Source organism: Drosophila willistoni (assembly GCF_018902025.1).
Source record: "Drosophila willistoni isolate 14030-0811.24 chromosome XR unlocalized genomic scaffold, UCI_dwil_1.1 Seg144, whole genome shotgun sequence".
In the NCBI taxonomy this organism is placed as follows: Eukaryota; Metazoa; Arthropoda; class Insecta; order Diptera; family Drosophilidae; genus Drosophila; species Drosophila willistoni.
In genome coordinates, this window is record NW_025814057.1 from 2,481,463 (window position 1) to 2,490,022 (window position 8,560).

An 8,560-nucleotide genomic window follows, 5' to 3' on the forward strand; every position below is an offset into this window, starting at 1 on the left:
GCGTAAACATTTCAAATGCGTTTCTGAGTGGCTGCCAAATTTTTCGGAAATCGCCAATACAGGCATAAATTTTACAGCCCCCGGCCAGCAGCAATGGGTCAAAAACTCAATAAAAACTTTAGCCAATTGCCAATTTCTGTTTTTCCATTAATGTTGATTCGCAATTTTTGTGTTCTCTTTGATGCGGTCGATCGGTCAAGAAGGAAACAATGGGCCAACAGATTGATAGGTACATCTAGTCAATTTATTTTGGAAGACTTTTGTGATTTATAGTTTTAGTGGAAAAAAGTAACTGATACAAGTGCATGACCTCAATATGTCGGGGAAAATTTTGTGCACTAATTGCTTTGGGAACGCCCATGGTGATGGCGCGAAATGACCCAGTGCCCAGTGCCAAAGCAAACATCGCGCAGATATGATCAAAGTGAGCCAGAAAGAAGCTTCCATATGTTTAGCAGACAACTGTGTTGCAGTTAATAGCTAGAATAGGTACACACACACACACACACACACACACACATACATTTTGGGAATGGGGAATCGAGAATGGAGAATGGAGAATGGGGACTGTGGCACTGTGGCACATCAACGTCAACAACAACTTGATCATCATCGTCATCTTCTACAACACGAATGGCAATGGCAACCTACTTCTGTGATCGGTGGTGTGTTGTGCTTTCGTTACCCCTCCCCCCCACATCGAACCGACGACTGCAGCTGGGACAACTGGGGGCATACATCAATCAATGGCCCAGCTTTGTGTGGCCTCCATGCGACGATGACGACTCGCTGTCGACGTCATACTGGTATTGTGTATCTTTATGTGTGATCGCCACCTACTGTCAGCTTGAAAATTGACTATGTAGAGCTCTCTGGCAATGACCACGCCGCTTCTCGCACTCTCCTAAGGCTGACTAATGAATTTCAATGAAATATTCACATAAAATGTTTTTGTCAAATTTACGTAACGTAAAATTCAAATAAAGAACATCTGTGCAAACACACACACACACACAACGCCATGTTTGTTGATGATGATGCCCCGAGCGGCGGTCGTCTTTGGGCGGCCCAATTGGCGCGTGAGCATGCGGAATGTGAACTTTTTGCTGGACCTCCCATCACTCCCGCTGCACACATGCATCATGATCATCATTCTCATCATCATCATCGTCATTGTGTGGCATCCGTTTAAGTCCAACACATTGTTGAATGTAGATCGGTTTTCTGTTTCTGCGAGTGAAAAATGTTCCCATTTCCAGCAAAAGCAACAGCTGCCCCCCTCGTTTATGTGTGTGTGTTGGTGTGCTAATGAAATCGAGCGAGTTTATTTGTTTATGCACATATATCTATAGTATATTTGGTAAATTGACAGCAGTAAAGATTTGATAAAGACAATCAATATCAAGTTAAACACTATGCAACACAAATTTACCATCAATTGCGATTGTAACTCGTCACAAAGCTTTGCACATTTAAACTCTGTGAATTTTGATTATCGTTTTGTATTACATGGACTCTAAATCGATGCAAATCGGATGACATCTTCATTAACTGTCATTAAACTTGTCGAGAGAAAAGGTCTTATCAAACTCATAAGTGTTTCTCTTCAAGTGTTCAGCGCTGTTCATCAAATGAAAAGGCTTTTTAAATGTTTCACCCAACTTAATTCTTCAGTAACTAAAATTTGGTCAAATTTGATCGAACTTTAGCTAACTTTATGTATCTATTAATTACTCAATGCATTGTTAGTTTGCCTGACCATTAATTCTGTTGAGGTGTGATTGTTCCTATGAAAGACTAAGATATGGTCGTTCGATTCTTTTTAAAGTTGGCACAGTTATTAATAATTGCATTACACTAATAAATGTTAAATTTCCTTAGAATCACTTGAAAAATAAGAAAGTTATTGATCGCTGATTCAGCTGATTTTAAAACATCAAATCTTAAATCATTCAAATCTATGATTACTCGAAAATCAATGCCCTGAAACGTGTTGTCCAGTGTTGAAATGAATTCCTTTATTTAGAAATTTTACTGTTGTCGCCTTGAGTATGTTTTGAGTTTCATTTTCATTTGGGTAATTGAAGTCCGTCGTGCGTATATAATTGAGACACAAAGTTATAGCCGCCGCTGCGCTGACCACCGACATTTGTATGTACATAACATCGATTGGTTTGGATCTAATCGATCTGATAGGATCGCATTGAATCGGATCGCAGATCGTTCTTGTCTATTTATTCAACTTGAGTCCATCGATATGCGGCCAGTCACTCAAATTAGTTTAATGTCGCGCGATGTAGATTAACGATCGCTCTCTTATATATGTACATATATGTATCTGCATATCGATCTGGCCAGCGGCTTTTGTAATGCAAATTTGTGTTGCCTTTTCTACTAAATAATTGTTTATTAACAATTGCCTTTGGCAAATAGTTGAGCAATTAAAAAGACAAAGACATGGATAAACTATGTAATAATTTTCCTTTGTCCATGTTACTATATGTGTGTGTGTGTGTGTCTGTGTGTGTTTTTCTTTTAGAGTTTCCAACAATTTGTCTGCTTTAATTTTGGCTTTTTCAGCAAACAAGTTAATGTTGAGTCTGTTGTTTGGTTTCGATTGAGTTTTCGTTTTCGTATTAGCATTGGGATTATGTCATGCAATTAACAATGGCATATTGTATAGTGGCAGTTGTAGTGGTGGTTTCTGTTGTTGTTGTTGTTGTTGTTATTGTAAATTGCTACCGCTTTTGGCTTTGTCAGCAGCACGTTTTCGATTTAAAATTGGTTGGACGATGTTGCGTGCACTTTGTGAACTTTTGCGGTGTAGGTATACCCGGTTACAGCTACTGTAATCAGCATTGGATTTATTTTTTTTTTTTTTGTCATTGTTGTCTTTGCTATTATTCATATGGTTGATGTTGTTGTTGTTGCTGTTGTTGCTGTGCATGTAATTAACCAACATTGACATGTCTAGCTATGCGTTCGACAACCGATCAGAGAGCAAACCCGCTGACGTAAGCGCATCGTGTGCGTCAGCGATGACAATCCATGCCATTCTGAACTAAAGTTCAGAAAAGATCTGTTGGCTCTGTTGGGCGTGACACTTTGGCATTGTCACACCACCACCTGGTCAATGTGTGTGTGTGTGTGCAAATATGTATCAAGGCTAGTCCAGCTGGGTCATTAGGCACGTCTATTAGCTGAAAGTGCACCTGTTTTCTCTCAATATTTGTCGGTTTTTGTTTTAAGTAAGCGAAACAATTTGTAGATACATTACATACACATGTTTCTTCATATTATTCATACGACAAAGAAATGCTTTTTATTTTTTAATAAATAATATACACTCATGGTGAAAATAATAGGTACTCGCCTAAAAATTTAACTTTTTGGACTTTAGATTAGCACAACTTTTTTTCTACTGCACTGATCACCAAAATTTAAATGCATCTTTCTTTATTGAACATTTGTTTATAAAAATACATTAATTTGGTAAAGAAAAATACATTTACTGAAAAGTTACAACAAAAAACATGAAATTGCTGAATTTCGTGCGTGATGAAAAAAATAGGTACACTTCAACTGACTAAGTTATATTTAATTTTTTTTTTTTCAAATCATTTAAAATTTATTTTTGGTTCTTTATTTGATTAATAACCAATGTATCCACCCTTATTTTACCATTACTTTGTCCATCTGGTTAGGGATACTCTTAATCAAAGCTTGGCAGGACTCTATCGAAATCTTCTTTGACGCACTTCCTCAATTGTCGATTGTTGACACTTTTCCCGACTGATTCTATAGCTCACCCCACAAGTTATCAATGAGATTCAGATCAGGAGACTACATGGGCCAAGCGAAAACCACTCCTCAGTATATAGAAGAAACCTCAATGTACTCTAAATGTACAACAAATTGTTTGACATAAAGCAATGCTAACTTGAAGAATAAAATGTAAACAAAGTTTATATTTTGATTTCGAAAGATGTTGACTAACATTTCTTATGTTAGTTGATCAAGCAAGTATATTGATTAGTGATCTGTTGCTTACTATCAGTATGTAGTATAGATTCGCTATCAATGTTAACTGTCTGTTTACATCTTCTTGTTTTTCACACACTCATACATACAAAACGTAGCTTCAGCCACTTGAAATGCACCGCGCGCGCACATTGCAATTAGTGTTAAAAGACACAACCATGATGCCGCTTTAGCCAAGAGACGCCGTGCCGCAAGCTGATGCTGGGCCAGATATGCCGGGAACAGAGTCAGGAAGAGCTACTAATTGGCCTAATTCTCACTTTTTCCTCACTTTCGGCCCACGCATTGACGCAGCATCATGTTGTAGGTACGTTGCTGCCGCGGTGGAGTAGGTGATGATGATGGTGGTGGTGGAGTGGACGCCTCATAAATAAACAAAAACAGAGAGAAAAGTAAGAACAAGAACCAGAATCAGTACCAGATTAAGCAGCAACAACAACAACAACATGAGTGTTAGACGAAAAACCAAAAAAGAAAAAACTCCAATTCAAGAGTCGTCGATATGCAGATGAGTTTGTTGGTTCTTGAGGCGGGACGACGATCATGTTGCGGGCGAGCGATGATCCCCACCCGCCGCCTACCTCCCTCCCTCCCAGAATCAAACATAAGAACGTTCCGGTACGTGTGAACTGATATGCTGGGTGGTCTGTTCCAAATCAATTGCTGGCCTCGCTTCACTCGCCTCAGTCTCGAATTCAAAGTAAAAAAGCATAACATAAAGAAACGACACTGCACACGGTCCAGTTCAGAGGCTCGAAAAGCCACTTTGCGGAAGAGGAAGGAGACTCTCTCTCACACCATTCCCCAATGTATTCATTGAAAATGGGCGGAGAAGCCATGCGGTTCTGGTTGTTTATTTTGCATAAATGTTGCCCCAAATATTGCAGCTGTAAACACATAATGAATGCCGCAGTTGGGAGCCGAGAAGATGCCGATGTCGATGTCGATGCCGATGCCGATGCCGATGCCAATGCCATGATTATGCTATATAGCCGGATCGGATTGGCATCGGCATCGGGATCGGGATATCAGCATCAGCTGCTGCTGCTGCAAAGTTTGGCTGTGTAAATATTTGTTTAAAATTCCGCACGCCTACCACACCATAAGCAAAGGCAAAAGCCAAGCAAATCCAAGCCTCCAATACCCTGAGGTCCCAAACAGCTATCTCACTCCTTCCTCTTCCTTTCTCTCTCTAGAGAAAAAAAGAGACCACCAAAGATTGCTGGACCATTCGTTGCTGGTCGATCGGTCGATGCAGCTGCTCGGAAAATATGCTAAGTGCTCTTTTGCACATTGGGAAAGTAACAAATTATTATGATTTATTTCTTTATTGAAACAATTTTATAAAGCAAAAAAACGCGAGTGAATGTTGATTTTCCATCATCATAAATTTGAATCATAAACTATGTATATACATACATATTAAACGATAGTTTTCCTTTCTAGCAACATAGTTAACATAGTGAATAAAGTATTTTGATCGACCCTCTCGTCTTCTGCTCTTGGAAAATTTGAAAATTGGGTGCATATTTTGCCCCACTGTTTCCACTGTTGAGATCGTCTTCGTCGTCATACAAATACAAATACAAATCGACCGCCGGACTGCAAACATTTTATTGTTGGCATTGCTTCGTTGCGCTTTTATTGACTTTACTCCAAACACTTGGTACTCGGCACTCCGCAACGCCCACACCCACACCCACACGCAGACACACACATCCACACCCGCATCCTCAGCAACATTAGCTAGGGGGATCTCTTTCTTCTTTTATTTTTTTTTCAACACCTTCTTGTGGCCGCATCTGTTTGGCGTTTCGAATTGTTGTTTAGATTTGCCTTTTAACCAAAAGATTGCTGCCGGCGAAGATCTATTCATAATTTCAATTGACTTTTGCGCTTTAGAGATCGTAAAATATATATACATATGTATATACTATATATGTATATATGTAGTTATAGAGGCACACATATGTTGATGCCTCTTCTCATCATCTTTGAAGCGGATATATTGTTCGATTTCGATTTTGATTAATTGTTGCTTTTTATATTTCACCATATAGCACCTACAGACACGCTCCCTCTCCCTCCCGATCTCACTCCCCCTCCCTCTTCCACCACCACAAGTTTGCAGCCACACACATGATTATCATGTTTCGCCTGGCCACTTTGGCCCTCAGTTGGAGTGCTCCTGTTGATGTTGTTGAATTTTAAACAAACTTTGCTTGCCACTCGATTTGTTTGGGTGGCATGTTCAACCTCAGTCAGTCAGTCAGTCAGGCAGCCATACATACATACACGGAGACCTGTGAGCCAGCTCTGATAGTGGTTGTGGAATGGGTCAAGGGGGGTTAGGGGGGTAGCCAAGTACGAGGGCAGCTGTCAGTACATAGCCATGTGCGTTGCATGTTGATTTGTTTGGCGCACAAAGTTTTGGGCCATATAGTTTTTCTTTTCTTTTTTTTTTTTTTTTGACAGATTTCTGAAATGTTTATAAGCAAAAGACTCGGCAATATGGAGTACACAAATCTGCAGATATACAAATAAGCCAATAGAAGCCATTGTTCTTATGAATTTAGTCTCTAATCTTTATTGGGTTCATCATTCAAAGAGCCTCTGAAAAGTCTAAGCAAAACTAAAGACCATAAAAAAAAATAAAAATAAAACAAAACATAAAAAGGCCTTAAATAAAAAATAGTCACAGACGAGAGGACCTGCTGCTCCAGGTGAGGCTCGAACTCACAACCCCGGCATAGCTCATACACACAGAATACTGATTATAAGTACCGTGCGCTAACCAATTGCGCCACTGGAGCTGTTGGAACACGGGGGCCAAAAATACTGCGAAATAGATCGGGGTTTTTTTTTCCTTAAAGCTAGTGTTAGATTGGCTAATGCTAATCTAATGTCCCCTCGATTAGCAAGGATATTCCACAATAACAAAGAAAAAAAAACAAAATCGAATGTAGAAAAAAGTAAACTTTCTATGAAGCTAAATAAAAAATCTGGAAATTCATTCAGTGTCATTAAGCTTGATCATTTTATAGTTTAAAACAAAAAATAGTCCAGCATATAATTTATTAAAAATCTAAACATTAATTTTTATGAAGAAATCAATCCATTCTTTATGGTTGTATTGCGAATAATTTGTATTGAAAACTGGTTTGACAATTTGTTTTTTTTTTTATTCCATTTGTTAATAATTTTTTTAAATATTTTCTTGTTGATTTATGTAGCTTATGAATAAAAAGAAATTATCCTTAAACATTTTTAAAGATTTTCGTGCAATTTAACTACCAAATAACTGTAATGTCATCAACATAACAAAAAAAATTTCTTCAAAATTAATACTCTTACAATTTTTAATACAAATTTTTATAAATTTTAAACATTATAAAAATTAAAAAAAAAAAAATTGTGTTCAAAATATTAAATTTAAAACATTTTCAATAACAAAAAAAAAATTCTTTTACATTAATTAATTTTTGTTATTTTGTTGCTAAGAAGTAGTTCTAAAACTTGTCAAACAAAAAAATTGAAAGCTAAGAAAATATAACAGCAAAAAAAAAAAAAAAAAAGAGAAAAGAAAAAAATAAAAAAAAAAGTCACAACGACCTGCTCCAGGTGAGGCTCGAACTCACAACCCCGGCATCGCTCATACACACAGAATACTGATTATAAGTACCGTGCGCTAACCAATTGCGCCACTGGAGCTGTTGTGTGCTCGCTGCTAAATAAGCCATAAGAGAAGCAGCCGATGAGAACAGAACTTTTTGCTCGTTTCTCTCAGTATTCTCTCTCTTTCTTTTTCGTGGCAGAGGCACGACGCATGACTGTGTATGCTTGTGTGAGTGTGTGCGCGCATTTGAGGAGAGCTTGTGAGGCAAACATCGTGACGTTTACTCGCGCGTATATGCATGTGTGTGTGTGTGTTTGTGTGTGCTTATGAGCGAATTCATCCGGCAAGCAGCTGAAGCATTTTGTATGATAAGAATTAAACATTTAAATTAACCAAAATATTTTGTTGTAATTTGCGGATTTGAATATGTGCCAAGTAGCAGACTAAACTGATGATTATGTTGATGATGAGTCAACGATTTTTTATGTCGAAATGGTTTCAAAGTGATTGTACTACAGAATACACCCACCCCGATAGAGAATTAACAACAACCACAATCTACTATATGTATATATGGTTGGTTAATTAGGTAATCTCAAATGAAACTGAAAACTACAAAATAAATTAATATTAATATGTGTCTCTCTGAAAAGTGAAATTCAAATAATTTTACTTTCAATTAGAAACAGAGAGACCGACCAGCAGAGCACACAATATAAGTTAATGTAAATTACATGGTTTTCACTTTCGTTTCGATACCGCTTGAGAACAGGTGCAATGATTACGAAGACACCAGACCGCAAAACGAAAATAAAAACAAAAACACAACTAAAATTGCCCAACAACACCACCTTCCCATCCCCATCCCCCCACCCCCACCCACTAAAGTAGTTACAGTTCGAT

At 38.0% G+C, this 8,560-nt stretch overlaps 2 non-coding genes across 2 annotated transcripts; both read right to left on the reverse strand.

Moving 5' to 3' along the window:
- Positions 1-6,756: 6,756 nt before the first annotated feature.
- Positions 6,757-6,854, reverse strand: Trnai-uau. Its single transcript has 2 exons — positions 6,817-6,854; positions 6,757-6,792 (listed from the first exon to the last, which is right to left on the reverse strand). It is a non-coding gene; the product is annotated as a tRNA-Ile (tRNA).
- Positions 6,855-7,654: 800 nt separating this feature from the next.
- On the reverse strand, positions 7,655-7,752 carry Trnai-uau. The gene is made up of 2 exons: positions 7,715-7,752; positions 7,655-7,690 (listed from the first exon to the last, which is right to left on the reverse strand). It is a non-coding gene; the product is annotated as a tRNA-Ile (tRNA).
- Positions 7,753-8,560: the final 808 nt, after the last annotated feature.